Below are 16825 nucleotides of genomic sequence, written 5' to 3' on the forward strand. Positions count from 1 at the left end.
AATGATGACATGTAGGCCCAACATTAGGGTTGGGATTATGTTTGGGGCCCATTTCAAGAACATCACACGGGGTTAGAACTGGGACAAGGGTTATGTTTACAAACAGGGCTAGTTTTAAGAATAACCCTAGGGTTAGGGTTGTTCATTAGGGTTAGGGTTAGGGTTAGGGTTAGGGTTAGGAAAATGATGACATGTAGGCCCAACATTAGGGTTGGGATTATGTTTGGGGCCCATTTCAAGAACATCACACGGGGTTAGAACTGGGACAAGGGTTATGTTTACAAACAGGGCTAGTTTTAAGAATAACCCTAGGGTTAGGGTTGTTCATTAGGGTTAGGGTTAGGGTTAGGGTTAGGGTTAGGAAAATGATGACATGTAGGCCCAACATTAGGGTTGGGATTATGTTTGGGGCCCATTTCAAGAACATCACACGGGGTTAGAACTGGGACAAGGGTTATGTTTACAAACAGGGCTAGTTTTAAGAATAACCCTAGGGTTAGGGTTGTTCATTAGGGTTAGGGTTAGGGTTAGGGTTAGGGTTAGGAAAATGATGACATGTAGGCCCAACATTAGGGTTGGGATTATGTTTGGGGCCCATTTCAAGAACATCACACGGGGTTAGAACTGGGACAAGGGTTATGTTTACAAACAGGGCTAGTTTTAAGAATAACCCTAGGGTTAGGGTTGTTCATTAGGGTTAGGGTTAGGGTTAGGGTTAGGGTTAGGAAAATGATGACATGTAGGCCCAACATTAGGGTTGGGATTATGTTTGGGGCCCATTTCAAGAACATCACACGGGGTTAGAACTGGGACAAGGGTTATGTTTACAAACAGGGCTAGTTTTAAGAATAACCCTAGGGTTAGGGTTGTTCATTAGGGTTAGGGTTAGGGTTAGGGTTAGGGTTAGGAAAATGATGACATGTAGGCCCAACATTAGGGTTGGGATTATGTTTGGGGCCCATTTCAAGAACATCACACGGGGTTAGAACTGGGACAAGGGTTATGTTTACAAACAGGGCTAGTTTTAAGAATAACCCTAGGGTTAGGGTTGTTCATTAGGGTTAGGGTTAGGGTTAGGGTTAGGGTTAGGAAAATGATGACATGTAGGCCCAACATTAGGGTTGGGATTATGTTTGGGGCCCATTTCAAGAACATCACACGGGGTTAGAACTGGGACAAGGGTTATGTTTACAAACAGGGCTAGTTTTAAGAATAACCCTAGGGTTAGGGTTGTTCATTAGGGTTAGGGTTAGGGTTAGGGTTAGGGTTAGGAAAATGATGACATGTAGGCCCAACATTAGGGTTGGGATTATGTTTGGGGCCCATTTCAAGAACATCACACGGGGTTAGAACTGGGACAAGGGTTATGTTTACAAACAGGGCTAGTTTTAAGAATAACCCTAGGGTTAGGGTTGTTCATTAGGGTTAGGGTTAGGGTTAGGGTTAGGGTTAGGAAAATGATGACATGTAGGCCCAACATTAGGGTTGGGATTATGTTTGGGGCCCATTTCAAGAACATCACACGGGGTTAGAACTGGGACAAGGGTTATGTTTACAAACAGGGCTAGTTTTAAGAATAACCCTAGGGTTAGGGTTGTTCATTAGGGTTAGGGTTAGGGTTAGGGTTAGGGTTAGGAAAATGATGACATGTAGGCCCAACATTAGGGTTGGGATTATGTTTGGGGCCCATTTCAAGAACATCACACGGGGTTAGAACTGGGACAAGGGTTATGTTTACAAACAGGGCTAGTTTTAAGAATAACCCTAGGGTTAGGGTTGTTCATTAGGGTTAGGGTTAGGGTTAGGGTTAGGGTTAGGAAAATGATGACATGTAGGCCCAACATTAGGGTTGGGATTATGTTTGGGGCCCATTTCAAGAACATCACACGGGGTTAGAACTGGGACAAGGGTTATGTTTACAAACAGGGCTAGTTTTAAGAATAACCCTAGGGTTAGGGTTGTTCATTAGGGTTAGGGTTAGGGTTAGGGTTAGGGTTAGGAAAATGATGACATGTAGGCCCAACATTAGGGTTGGGATTATGTTTGGGGCCCATTTCAAGAACATCACACGGGGTTAGAACTGGGACAAGGGTTATGTTTACAAACAGGGCTAGTTTTAAGAATAACCCTAGGGTTAGGGTTGTTCATTAGGGTTAGGGTTAGGGTTAGGGTTAGGGTTAGGAAAATGATGACATGTAGGCCCAACATTAGGGTTGGGATTATGTTTGGGGCCCATTTCAAGAACATCACACGGGGTTAGAACTGGGACAAGGGTTATGTTTACAAACAGGGCTAGTTTTAAGAATAACCCTAGGGTTAGGGTTGTTCATTAGGGTTAGGGTTAGGGTTAGGGTTAGGGTTAGGAAAATGATGACATGTAGGCCCAACATTAGGGTTGGGATTATGTTTGGGGCCCATTTCAAGAACATCACACGGGGTTAGAACTGGGACAAGGGTTATGTTTACAAACAGGGCTAGTTTTAAGAATAACCCTAGGGTTAGGGTTGTTCATTAGGGTTAGGGTTAGGGTTAGGGTTAGGAAAATGATGACATGTAGGCCCAACATTAGGGTTGGGATTATGTTTGGGGCCCATTTCAAGAACATCACACGGGGTTAGAACTGGGACAAGGGTTATGTTTACAAACAGGGCTAGTTTTAAGAATAACCCTAGGGTTAGGGTTGTTCATTAGGGTTAGGGTTAGGGTTAGGGTTAGGGTTAGGAAAATGATGACATGTAGGCCCAACATTAGGGTTGGGATTATGTTTGGGGCCCATTTCAAGAACATCACACGGGGTTAGAACTGGGACAAGGGTTATGTTTACAAACAGGGCTAGTTTTAAGAATAACCCTAGGGTTAGGGTTGTTCATTAGGGTTAGGGTTAGGGTTAGGGTTAGGGTTAGGGTTAGGAAAATGATGACATGTAGGCCCAACATTAGGGTTGGGATTATGTTTGGGGCCCATTTCAAGAACATCACACGGGGTTAGAACTGGGACAAGGGTTATGTTTACAAACAGGGCTAGTTTTAAGAATAACCCTAGGGTTAGGGTTGTTCATTAGGGTTTAGGGTTAGGGTAGGGTTAGGTTAGAAATGATGACATGTAGGCCCAACATTAGGGTTGGGATTATGTTTGGGGCCCATTTCAAGAACATCACACGGGTTAGAACTGGGACAAGGGTTATGGTTACAAACAGGCTAGTGATGTAGTTTTAAGCATACCCTAGGGTTAGGGTTGTTCATTAGAGGTTAGGGTTAGGGTTAGGGTTAGGTTAGGAAAATGATGACATGTAGGCCAACATTAGGGTTGGGATTATGTTTGGGGCCCATTTCAAGAACATCACACGGGGTTAGAACTGGGACAAGGGTTATGTTTTACAAACAGGGCTAGTTTTAAGAAAACCCTAGGGTTAGGTTGTTCATTAGGGTTAGGGTTAGGGTTAGGGTTAGGGTTAGGAAAATGATGACATGTAGGCCCAACATTAGGGTTGGGATTATGTTTGGGGCCCATTTCAAGAACATCACACGGGGTTAGAACTGGGACAAGGGTTATGTTTACAAACAGGGCTAGTTTTAAGAATAACCCTAGGGTTAGGGTTGTTCATTAGGGTTAGGGTTAGGGTTAGGGTTAGGGTTAGGAAAATGATGACATGTAGGCCCAACATTAGGGTTGGGATTATGTTTGGGGCCCATTTCAAGAACATCACACGGGGTTAGAACTGGGACAAGGGTTATGTTTACAAACAGGGCTAGTTTTAAGAATAACCCTAGGGTTAGGGTTGTTCATTAGGGTTAGGGTTAGGGTTAGGGTTAGGGTTAGGAAAATGATGACATGTAGGCCCAACATTAGGGTTGGGATTATGTTTGGGGCCCATTTCAAGAACATCACACGGGGTTAGAACTGGGACAAGGGTTATGTTTACAAACAGGGCTAGTTTTAAGAATAACCCTAGGGTTAGGGTTGTTCATTAGGGTTAGGGTTAGGGTTAGGGTTAGGGTTAGGAAAATGATGACATGTAGGCCCAACATTAGGGTTGGGATTATGTTTGGGGCCCATTTCAAGAACATCACACGGGGTTAGAACTGGGACAAGGGTTATGTTTACAAACAGGGCTAGTTTTAAGAATAACCCTAGGGTTAGGGTTGTTCATTAGGGTTAGGGTTAGGGTTAGGGTTAGGGTTAGGAAAATGATGACATGTAGGCCCAACATTAGGGTTGGGATTATGTTTGGGGCCCATTTCAAGAACATCACACGGGGTTAGAACTGGGACAAGGGTTATGTTTACAAACAGGGCTAGTTTTAAGAATAACCCTAGGGTTAGGGTTGTTCATTAGGGTTAGGGTTAGGGTTAGGGTTAGGGTTAGGAAAATGATGACATGTAGGCCCAACATTAGGGTTGGGATTATGTTTGGGGCCCATTTCAAGAACATCACACGGGGTTAGAACTGGGACAAGGGTTATGTTTACAAACAGGGCTAGTTTTAAGAATAACCCTAGGGTTAGGGTTGTTCATTAGGGTTAGGGTTAGGGTTAGGGTTAGGGTTAGGAAAATGATGACATGTAGGCCCAACATTAGGGTTGGGATTATGTTTGGGGCCCATTTCAAGAACATCACACGGGGTTAGAACTGGGACAAGGGTTATGTTTACAAACAGGGCTAGTTTTAAGAATAACCCTAGGGTTAGGGTTGTTCATTAGGGTTAGGGTTAGGGTTAGGGTTAGGGTTAGGAAAATGATGACATGTAGGCCCAACATTAGGGTTGGGATTATGTTTGGGGCCCATTTCAAGAACATCACACGGGGTTAGAACTGGGACAAGGGTTATGTTTACAAACAGGGCTAGTTTTAAGAATAACCCTAGGGTTAGGGTTGTTCATTAGGGTTAGGGTTAGGGTTAGGGTTAGGGTTAGGAAAATGATGACATGTAGGCCCAACATTAGGGTTGGGATTATGTTTGGGGCCCATTTCAAGAACATCACACGGGGTTAGAACTGGGACAAGGGTTATGTTTACAAACAGGGCTAGTTTTAAGAATAACCCTAGGGTTAGGGTTGTTCATTAGGGTTAGGGTTAGGGTTAGGGTTAGGGTTAGGAAAATGATGACATGTAGGCCCAACATTAGGGTTGGGATTATGTTTGGGGCCCATTTCAAGAACATCACACGGGGTTAGAACTGGGACAAGGGTTATGTTTACAAACAGGGCTAGTTTTAAGAATAACCCTAGGGTTAGGGTTGTTCATTAGGGTTAGGGTTAGGGTTAGGGTTAGGGTTAGGAAAATGATGACATGTAGGCCCAACATTAGGGTTGGGATTATGTTTGGGGCCCATTTCAAGAACATCACACGGGGTTAGAACTGGGACAAGGGTTATGTTTACAAACAGGGCTAGTTTTAAGAATAACCCTAGGGTTAGGGTTGTTCATTAGGGTTAGGGTTAGGGTTAGGGTTAGGGTTAGGAAAATGATGACATGTAGGCCCAACATTAGGGTTGGGATTATGTTTGGGGCCCATTTCAAGAACATCACACGGGGTTAGAACTGGGACAAGGGTTATGTTTACAAACAGGGCTAGTTTTAAGAATAACCCTAGGGTTAGGGTTGTTCATTAGGGTTAGGGTTAGGGTTAGGGTTAGGGTTAGGAAAATGATGACATGTAGGCCCAACATTAGGGTTGGGATTATGTTTGGGGCCCATTTCAAGAACATCACACGGGGTTAGAACTGGGACAAGGGTTATGTTTACAAACAGGGCTAGTTTTAAGAATAACCCTAGGGTTAGGGTTGTTCATTAGGGTTAGGGTTAGGGTTAGGGTTAGGGTTAGGAAAATGATGACATGTAGGCCCAACATTAGGGTTGGGATTATGTTTGGGGCCCATTTCAAGAACATCACACGGGGTTAGAACTGGGACAAGGGTTATGTTTACAAACAGGGCTAGTTTTAAGAATAACCCTAGGGTTAGGGTTGTTCATTAGGGTTAGGGTTAGGGTTAGGGTTAGGGTTAGGAAAATGATGACATGTAGGCCCAACATTAGGGTTGGGATTATGTTTGGGGCCCATTTCAAGAACATCACACGGGGTTAGAACTGGGACAAGGGTTATGTTTACAAACAGGGCTAGTTTTAAGAATAACCCTAGGGTTAGGGTTGTTCATTAGGGTTAGGGTTAGGGTTAGGGTTAGGGTTAGGAAAATGATGACATGTAGGCCCAACATTAGGGTTGGGATTATGTTTGGGGCCCATTTCAAGAACATCACACGGGGTTAGAACTGGGACAAGGGTTATGTTTACAAACAGGGCTAGTTTTAAGAATAACCCTAGGGTTAGGGTTGTTCATTAGGGTTAGGGTTAGGGTTAGGGTTAGGGTTAGGAAAATGATGACATGTAGGCCCAACATTAGGGTTGGGATTATGTTTGGGGCCCATTTCAAGAACATCACACGGGGTTAGAACTGGGACAAGGGTTATGTTTACAAACAGGGCTAGTTTTAAGAATAACCCTAGGGTTAGGGTTGTTCATTAGGGTTAGGGTTAGGGTTAGGGTTAGGGTTAGGAAAATGATGACATGTAGGCCCAACATTAGGGTTGGGATTATGTTTGGGGCCCATTTCAAGAACATCACACGGGGTTAGAACTGGGACAAGGGTTATGTTTACAAACAGGGCTAGTTTTAAGAATAACCCTAGGGTTAGGGTTGTTCATTAGGGTTAGGGTTAGGGTTAGGGTTAGGGTTAGGAAAATGATGACATGTAGGCCCAACATTAGGGTTGGGATTATGTTTGGGGCCCATTTCAAGAACATCACACGGGGTTAGAACTGGGACAAGGGTTATGTTTACAAACAGGGCTAGTTTTAAGAATAACCCTAGGGTTAGGGTTGTTCATTAGGGTTAGGGTTAGGGTTAGGGTTAGGGTTAGGAAAATGATGACATGTAGGCCCAACATTAGGGTTGGGATTATGTTTGGGGCCCATTTCAAGAACATCACACGGGGTTAGAACTGGGACAAGGGTTATGTTTACAAACAGGGCTAGTTTTAAGAATAACCCTAGGGTTAGGGTTGTTCATTAGGGTTAGGGTTAGGGTTAGGGTTAGGGTTAGGAAAATGATGACATGTAGGCCCAACATTAGGGTTGGGATTATGTTTGGGGCCCATTTCAAGAACATCACACGGGGTTAGAACTGGGACAAGGGTTATGTTTACAAACAGGGCTAGTTTTAAGAATAACCCTAGGGTTAGGGTTGTTCATTAGGGTTAGGGTTAGGGTTAGGGTTAGGGTTAGGAAAATGATGACATGTAGGCCCAACATTAGGGTTGGGATTATGTTTGGGGCCCATTTCAAGAACATCACACGGGGTTAGAACTGGGACAAGGGTTATGTTTACAAACAGGGCTAGTTTTAAGAATAACCCTAGGGTTAGGGTTGTTCATTAGGGTTAGGGTTAGGGTTAGGGTTAGGGTTAGGAAAATGATGACATGTAGGCCCAACATTAGGGTTGGGATTATGTTTGGGGCCCATTTCAAGAACATCACACGGGGTTAGAACTGGGACAAGGGTTATGTTTACAAACAGGGCTAGTTTTAAGAATAACCCTAGGGTTAGGGTTGTTCATTAGGGTTAGGGTTAGGGTTAGGGTTAGGGTTAGGAAAATGATGACATGTAGGCCCAACATTAGGGTTGGGATTATGTTTGGGGCCCATTTCAAGAACATCACACGGGGTTAGAACTGGGACAAGGGTTATGTTTACAAACAGGGCTAGTTTTAAGAATAACCCTAGGGTTAGGGTTGTTCATTAGGGTTAGGGTTAGGGTTAGGGTTAGGGTTAGGAAAATGATGACATGTAGGCCCAACATTAGGGTTGGGATTATGTTTGGGGCCCATTTCAAGAACATCACACGGGGTTAGAACTGGGACAAGGGTTATGTTTACAAACAGGGCTAGTTTTAAGAATAACCCTAGGGTTAGGGTTGTTCATTAGGGTTAGGGTTAGGGTTAGGGTTAGGGTTAGGAAAATGATGACATGTAGGCCCAACATTAGGGTTGGGATTATGTTTGGGGCCCATTTCAAGAACATCACACGGGGTTAGAACTGGGACAAGGGTTATGTTTACAAACAGGGCTAGTTTTAAGAATAACCCTAGGGTTAGGGTTGTTCATTAGGGTTAGGGTTAGGGTTAGGGTTAGGGTTAGGAAAATGATGACATGTAGGCCCAACATTAGGGTTGGGATTATGTTTGGGGCCCATTTCAAGAACATCACACGGGGTTAGAACTGGGACAAGGGTTATGTTTACAAACAGGGCTAGTTTTAAGAATAACCCTAGGGTTAGGGTTGTTCATTAGGGTTAGGGTTAGGGTTAGGGTTAGGGTTAGGAAAATGATGACATGTAGGCCCAACATTAGGGTTGGGATTATGTTTGGGGCCCATTTCAAGAACATCACACGGGGTTAGAACTGGGACAAGGGTTATGTTTACAAACAGGGCTAGTTTTAAGAATAACCCTAGGGTTAGGGTTGTTCATTAGGGTTAGGGTTAGGGTTAGGGTTAGGGTTAGGAAAATGATGACATGTAGGCCCAACATTAGGGTTGGGATTATGTTTGGGGCCCATTTCAAGAACATCACACGGGGTTAGAACTGGGACAAGGGTTATGTTTACAAACAGGGCTAGTTTTAAGAATAACCCTAGGGTTAGGGTTGTTCATTAGGGTTAGGGTTAGGGTTAGGGTTAGGGTTAGGAAAATGATGACATGTAGGCCCAACATTAGGGTTGGGATTATGTTTGGGGCCCATTTCAAGAACATCACACGGGGTTAGAACTGGGACAAGGGTTATGTTTACAAACAGGGCTAGTTTTAAGAATAACCCTAGGGTTAGGGTTGTTCATTAGGGTTAGGGTTAGGGTTAGGGTTAGGGTTAGGAAAATGATGACATGTAGGCCCAACATTAGGGTTGGGATTATGTTTGGGGCCCATTTCAAGAACATCACACGGGGTTAGAACTGGGACAAGGGTTATGTTTACAAACAGGGCTAGTTTTAAGAATAACCCTAGGGTTAGGGTTGTTCATTAGGGTTAGGGTTAGGGTTAGGGTTAGGGTTAGGAAAATGATGACATGTAGGCCCAACATTAGGGTTGGGATTATGTTTGGGGCCCATTTCAAGAACATCACACGGGGTTAGAACTGGGACAAGGGTTATGTTTACAAACAGGGCTAGTTTTAAGAATAACCCTAGGGTTAGGGTTGTTCATTAGGGTTAGGGTTAGGGTTAGGGTTAGGGTTAGGAAAATGATGACATGTAGGCCCAACATTAGGGTTGGGATTATGTTTGGGGCCCATTTCAAGAACATCACACGGGGTTAGAACTGGGACAAGGGTTATGTTTACAAACAGGGCTAGTTTTAAGAATAACCCTAGGGTTAGGGTTGTTCATTAGGGTTAGGGTTAGGGTTAGGGTTAGGGTTAGGAAAATGATGACATGTAGGCCCAACATTAGGGTTGGGATTATGTTTGGGGCCCATTTCAAGAACATCACACGGGGTTAGAACTGGGACAAGGGTTATGTTTACAAACAGGGCTAGTTTTAAGAATAACCCTAGGGTTAGGGTTGTTCATTAGGGTTAGGGTTAGGGTTAGGGTTAGGGTTAGGAAAATGATGACATGTAGGCCCAACATTAGGGTTGGGATTATGTTTGGGGCCCATTTCAAGAACATCACACGGGGTTAGAACTGGGACAAGGGTTATGTTTACAAACAGGGCTAGTTTTAAGAATAACCCTAGGGTTAGGGTTGTTCATTAGGGTTAGGGTTAGGGTTAGGGTTAGGGTTAGGAAAATGATGACATGTAGGCCCAACATTAGGGTTGGGATTATGTTTGGGGCCCATTTCAAGAACATCACACGGGGTTAGAACTGGGACAAGGGTTATGTTTACAAACAGGGCTAGTTTTAAGAATAACCCTAGGGTTAGGGTTGTTCATTAGGGTTAGGGTTAGGGTTAGGGTTAGGGTTAGGAAAATGATGACATGTAGGCCCAACATTAGGGTTGGGATTATGTTTGGGGCCCATTTCAAGAACATCACACGGGGTTAGAACTGGGACAAGGGTTATGTTTACAAACAGGGCTAGTTTTAAGAATAACCCTAGGGTTAGGGTTGTTCATTAGGGTTAGGGTTAGGGTTAGGGTTAGGGTTAGGAAAATGATGACATGTAGGCCCAACATTAGGGTTGGGATTATGTTTGGGGCCCATTTCAAGAACATCACACGGGGTTAGAACTGGGACAAGGGTTATGTTTACAAACAGGGCTAGTTTTAAGAATAACCCTAGGGTTAGGGTTGTTCATTAGGGTTAGGGTTAGGGTTAGGGTTAGGGTTAGGAAAATGATGACATGTAGGCCCAACATTAGGGTTGGGATTATGTTTGGGGCCCATTTCAAGAACATCACACGGGGTTAGAACTGGGACAAGGGTTATGTTTACAAACAGGGCTAGTTTTAAGAATAACCCTAGGGTTAGGGTTGTTCATTAGGGTTAGGGTTAGGGTTAGGGTTAGGGTTAGGAAAATGATGACATGTAGGCCCAACATTAGGGTTGGGATTATGTTTGGGGCCCATTTCAAGAACATCACACGGGGTTAGAACTGGGACAAGGGTTATGTTTACAAACAGGGCTAGTTTTAAGAATAACCCTAGGGTTAGGGTTGTTCATTAGGGTTAGGGTTAGGGTTAGGGTTAGGGTTAGGAAAATGATGACATGTAGGCCCAACATTAGGGTTGGGATTATGTTTGGGGCCCATTTCAAGAACATCACACGGGGTTAGAACTGGGACAAGGGTTATGTTTACAAACAGGGCTAGTTTTAAGAATAACCCTAGGGTTAGGGTTGTTCATTAGGGTTAGGGTTAGGGTTAGGGTTAGGGTTAGGAAAATGATGACATGTAGGCCCAACATTAGGGTTGGGATTATGTTTGGGGCCCATTTCAAGAACATCACACGGGGTTAGAACTGGGACAAGGGTTATGTTTACAAACAGGGCTAGTTTTAAGAATAACCCTAGGGTTAGGGTTGTTCATTAGGGTTAGGGTTAGGGTTAGGGTTAGGGTTAGGAAAATGATGACATGTAGGCCCAACATTAGGGTTGGGATTATGTTTGGGGCCCATTTCAAGAACATCACACGGGGTTAGAACTGGGACAAGGGTTATGTTTACAAACAGGGCTAGTTTTAAGAATAACCCTAGGGTTAGGGTTGTTCATTAGGGTTAGGGTTAGGGTTAGGGTTAGGGTTAGGAAAATGATGACATGTAGGCCCAACATTAGGGTTGGGATTATGTTTGGGGCCCATTTCAAGAACATCACACGGGGTTAGAACTGGGACAAGGGTTATGTTTACAAACAGGGCTAGTTTTAAGAATAACCCTAGGGTTAGGGTTGTTCATTAGGGTTAGGGTTAGGGTTAGGGTTAGGGTTAGGAAAATGATGACATGTAGGCCCAACATTAGGGTTGGGATTATGTTTGGGGCCCATTTCAAGAACATCACACGGGGTTAGAACTGGGACAAGGGTTATGTTTACAAACAGGGCTAGTTTTAAGAATAACCCTAGGGTTAGGGTTGTTCATTAGGGTTAGGGTTAGGGTTAGGGTTAGGGTTAGGAAAATGATGACATGTAGGCCCAACATTAGGGTTGGGATTATGTTTGGGGCCCATTTCAAGAACATCACACGGGGTTAGAACTGGGACAAGGGTTATGTTTACAAACAGGGCTAGTTTTAAGAATAACCCTAGGGTTAGGGTTGTTCATTAGGGTTAGGGTTAGGGTTAGGGTTAGGGTTAGGAAAATGATGACATGTAGGCCCAACATTAGGGTTGGGATTATGTTTGGGGCCCATTTCAAGAACATCACACGGGGTTAGAACTGGGACAAGGGTTATGTTTACAAACAGGGCTAGTTTTAAGAATAACCCTAGGGTTAGGGTTGTTCATTAGGGTTAGGGTTAGGGTTAGGGTTAGGGTTAGGAAAATGATGACATGTAGGCCCAACATTAGGGTTGGGATTATGTTTGGGGCCCATTTCAAGAACATCACACGGGGTTAGAACTGGGACAAGGGTTATGTTTACAAACAGGGCTAGTTTTAAGAATAACCCTAGGGTTAGGGTTGTTCATTAGGGTTAGGGTTAGGGTTAGGGTTAGGGTTAGGAAAATGATGACATGTAGGCCCAACATTAGGGTTGGGATTATGTTTGGGGCCCATTTCAAGAACATCACACGGGGTTAGAACTGGGACAAGGGTTATGTTTACAAACAGGGCTAGTTTTAAGAATAACCCTAGGGTTAGGGTTGTTCATTAGGGTTAGGGTTAGGGTTAGGGTTAGGGTTAGGAAAATGATGACATGTAGGCCCAACATTAGGGTTGGGATTATGTTTGGGGCCCATTTCAAGAACATCACACGGGGTTAGAACTGGGACAAGGGTTATGTTTACAAACAGGGCTAGTTTTAAGAATAACCCTAGGGTTAGGGTTGTTCATTAGGGTTAGGGTTAGGGTTAGGGTTAGGGTTAGGAAAATGATGACATGTAGGCCCAACATTAGGGTTGGGATTATGTTTGGGGCCCATTTCAAGAACATCACACGGGGTTAGAACTGGGACAAGGGTTATGTTTACAAACAGGGCTAGTTTTAAGAATAACCCTAGGGTTAGGGTTGTTCATTAGGGTTAGGGTTAGGGTTAGGGTTAGGGTTAGGAAAATGATGACATGTAGGCCCAACATTAGGGTTGGGATTATGTTTGGGGCCCATTTCAAGAACATCACACGGGGTTAGAACTGGGACAAGGGTTATGTTTACAAACAGGGCTAGTTTTAAGAATAACCCTAGGGTTAGGGTTGTTCATTAGGGTTAGGGTTAGGGTTAGGGTTAGGGTTAGGAAAATGATGACATGTAGGCCCAACATTAGGGTTGGGATTATGTTTGGGGCCCATTTCAAGAACATCACACGGGGTTAGAACTGGGACAAGGGTTATGTTTACAAACAGGGCTAGTTTTAAGAATAACCCTAGGGTTAGGGTTGTTCATTAGGGTTAGGGTTAGGGTTAGGGTTAGGGTTAGGAAAATGATGACATGTAGGCCCAACATTAGGGTTGGGATTATGTTTGGGGCCCATTTCAAGAACATCACACGGGGTTAGAACTGGGACAAGGGTTATGTTTACAAACAGGGCTAGTTTTAAGAATAACCCTAGGGTTAGGGTTGTTCATTAGGGTTAGGGTTAGGGTTAGGGTTAGGGTTAGGAAAATGATGACATGTAGGCCCAACATTAGGGTTGGGATTATGTTTGGGGCCCATTTCAAGAACATCACACGGGGTTAGAACTGGGACAAGGGTTATGTTTACAAACAGGGCTAGTTTTAAGAATAACCCTAGGGTTAGGGTTGTTCATTAGGGTTAGGGTTAGGGTTAGGGTTAGGGTTAGGAAAATGATGACATGTAGGCCCAACATTAGGGTTGGGATTATGTTTGGGGCCCATTTCAAGAACATCACACGGGGTTAGAACTGGGACAAGGGTTATGTTTACAAACAGGGCTAGTTTTAAGAATAACCCTAGGGTTAGGGTTGTTCATTAGGGTTAGGGTTAGGGTTAGGGTTAGGGTTAGGAAAATGATGACATGTAGGCCCAACATTAGGGTTGGGATTATGTTTGGGGCCCATTTCAAGAACATCACACGGGGTTAGAACTGGGACAAGGGTTATGTTTACAAACAGGGCTAGTTTTAAGAATAACCCTAGGGTTAGGGTTGTTCATTAGGGTTAGGGTTAGGGTTAGGGTTAGGGTTAGGAAAATGATGACATGTAGGCCCAACATTAGGGTTGGGATTATGTTTGGGGCCCATTTCAAGAACATCACACGGGGTTAGAACTGGGACAAGGGTTATGTTTACAAACAGGGCTAGTTTTAAGAATAACCCTAGGGTTAGGGTTGTTCATTAGGGTTAGGGTTAGGGTTAGGGTTAGGGTTAGGAAAATGATGACATGTAGGCCCAACATTAGGGTTGGGATTATGTTTGGGGCCCATTTCAAGAACATCACACGGGGTTAGAACTGGGACAAGGGTTATGTTTACAAACAGGGCTAGTTTTAAGAATAACCCTAGGGTTAGGGTTGTTCATTAGGGTTAGGGTTAGGGTTAGGGTTAGGGTTAGGAAAATGATGACATGTAGGCCCAACATTAGGGTTGGGATTATGTTTGGGGCCCATTTCAAGAACATCACACGGGGTTAGAACTGGGACAAGGGTTATGTTTACAAACAGGGCTAGTTTTAAGAATAACCCTAGGGTTAGGGTTGTTCATTAGGGTTAGGGTTAGGGTTAGGGTTAGGGTTAGGAAAATGATGACATGTAGGCCCAACATTAGGGTTGGGATTATGTTTGGGGCCCATTTCAAGAACATCACACGGGGTTAGAACTGGGACAAGGGTTATGTTTACAAACAGGGCTAGTTTTAAGAATAACCCTAGGGTTAGGGTTGTTCATTAGGGTTAGGGTTAGGGTTAGGGTTAGGGTTAGGAAAATGATGACATGTAGGCCCAACATTAGGGTTGGGATTATGTTTGGGGCCCATTTCAAGAACATCACACGGGGTTAGAACTGGGACAAGGGTTATGTTTACAAACAGGGCTAGTTTTAAGAATAACCCTAGGGTTAGGGTTGTTCATTAGGGTTAGGGTTAGGGTTAGGGTTAGGGTTAGGAAAATGATGACATGTAGGCCCAACATTAGGGTTGGGATTATGTTTGGGGCCCATTTCAAGAACATCACACGGGGTTAGAACTGGGACAAGGGTTATGTTTACAAACAGGGCTAGTTTTAAGAATAACCCTAGGGTTAGGGTTGTTCATTAGGGTTAGGGTTAGGGTTAGGGTTAGGGTTAGGAAAATGATGACATGTAGGCCCAACATTAGGGTTGGGATTATGTTTGGGGCCCATTTCAAGAACATCACACGGGGTTAGAACTGGGACAAGGGTTATGTTTACAAACAGGGCTAGTTTTAAGAATAACCCTAGGGTTAGGGTTGTTCATTAGGGTTAGGGTTAGGGTTAGGGTTAGGGTTAGGAAAATGATGACATGTAGGCCCAACATTAGGGTTGGGATTATGTTTGGGGCCCATTTCAAGAACATCACACGGGGTTAGAACTGGGACAAGGGTTATGTTTACAAACAGGGCTAGTTTTAAGAATAACCCTAGGGTTAGGGTTGTTCATTAGGGTTAGGGTTAGGGTTAGGGTTAGGGTTAGGAAAATGATGACATGTAGGCCCAACATTAGGGTTGGGATTATGTTTGGGGCCCATTTCAAGAACATCACACGGGGTTAGAACTGGGACAAGGGTTATGTTTACAAACAGGGCTAGTTTTAAGAATAACCCTAGGGTTAGGGTTGTTCATTAGGGTTAGGGTTAGGGTTAGGGTTAGGGTTAGGAAAATGATGACATGTAGGCCCAACATTAGGGTTGGGATTATGTTTGGGGCCCATTTCAAGAACATCACACGGGGTTAGAACTGGGACAAGGGTTATGTTTACAAACAGGGCTAGTTTTAAGAATAACCCTAGGGTTAGGGTTGTTCATTAGGGTTAGGGTTAGGGTTAGGGTTAGGGTTAGGAAAATGATGACATGTAGGCCCAACATTAGGGTTGGGATTATGTTTGGGGCCCATTTCAAGAACATCACACGGGGTTAGAACTGGGACAAGGGTTATGTTTACAAACAGGGCTAGTTTTAAGAATAACCCTAGGGTTAGGGTTGTTCATTAGGGTTAGGGTTAGGGTTAGGGTTAGGGTTAGGAAAATGATGACATGTAGGCCCAACATTAGGGTTGGGATTATGTTTGGGGCCCATTTCAAGAACATCACACGGGGTTAGAACTGGGACAAGGGTTATGTTTACAAACAGGGCTAGTTTTAAGAATAACCCTAGGGTTAGGGTTGTTCATTAGGGTTAGGGTTAGGGTTAGGGTTAGGGTTAGGAAAATGATGACATGTAGGCCCAACATTAGGGTTGGGATTATGTTTGGGGCCCATTTCAAGAACATCACACGGGGTTAGAACTGGGACAAGGGTTATGTTTACAAACAGGGCTAGTTTTAAGAATAACCCTAGGGTTAGGGTTGTTCATTAGGGTTAGGGTTAGGGTTAGGGTTAGGGTTAGGAAAATGATGACATGTAGGCCCAACATTAGGGTTGGGATTATGTTTGGGGCCCATTTCAAGAACATCACACGGGGTTAGAACTGGGACAAGGGTTATGTTTACAAACAGGGCTAGTTTTAAGAATAACCCTAGGGTTAGGGTTGTTCATTAGGGTTAGGGTTAGGGTTAGGGTTAGGGTTAGGAAAATGATGACATGTAGGCCCAACATTAGGGTTGGGATTATGTTTGGGGCCCATTTCAAGAACATCACACGGGGTTAGAACTGGGACAAGGGTTATGTTTACAAACAGGGCTAGTTTTAAGAATAACCCTAGGGTTAGGGTTGTTCATTAGGGTTAGGGTTAGGGTTAGGGTTAGGGTTAGGAAAATGATGACATGTAGGCCCAACATTAGGGTTGGGATTATGTTTGGGGCCCATTTCAAGAACATCACACGGGGTTAGAACTGGGACAAGGGTTATGTTTACAAACAGGGCTAGTTTTAAGAATAACCCTAGGGTTAGGGTTGTTCATTAGGGTTAGGGTTAGGGTTAGGGTTAGGGTTAGGAAAATGATGACATGTAGGCCCAACATTAGGGTTGGGATTATGTTTGGGGCCCATTTCAAGAACATCACACGGGGTTAGAACTG

This window comes from Colossoma macropomum, unplaced genomic scaffold (genome assembly GCF_904425465.1).
Source record: "Colossoma macropomum unplaced genomic scaffold, Colossoma_macropomum, whole genome shotgun sequence".
Lineage (NCBI taxonomy): Eukaryota > Metazoa > Chordata > Actinopteri > Characiformes > Serrasalmidae > Colossoma > Colossoma macropomum.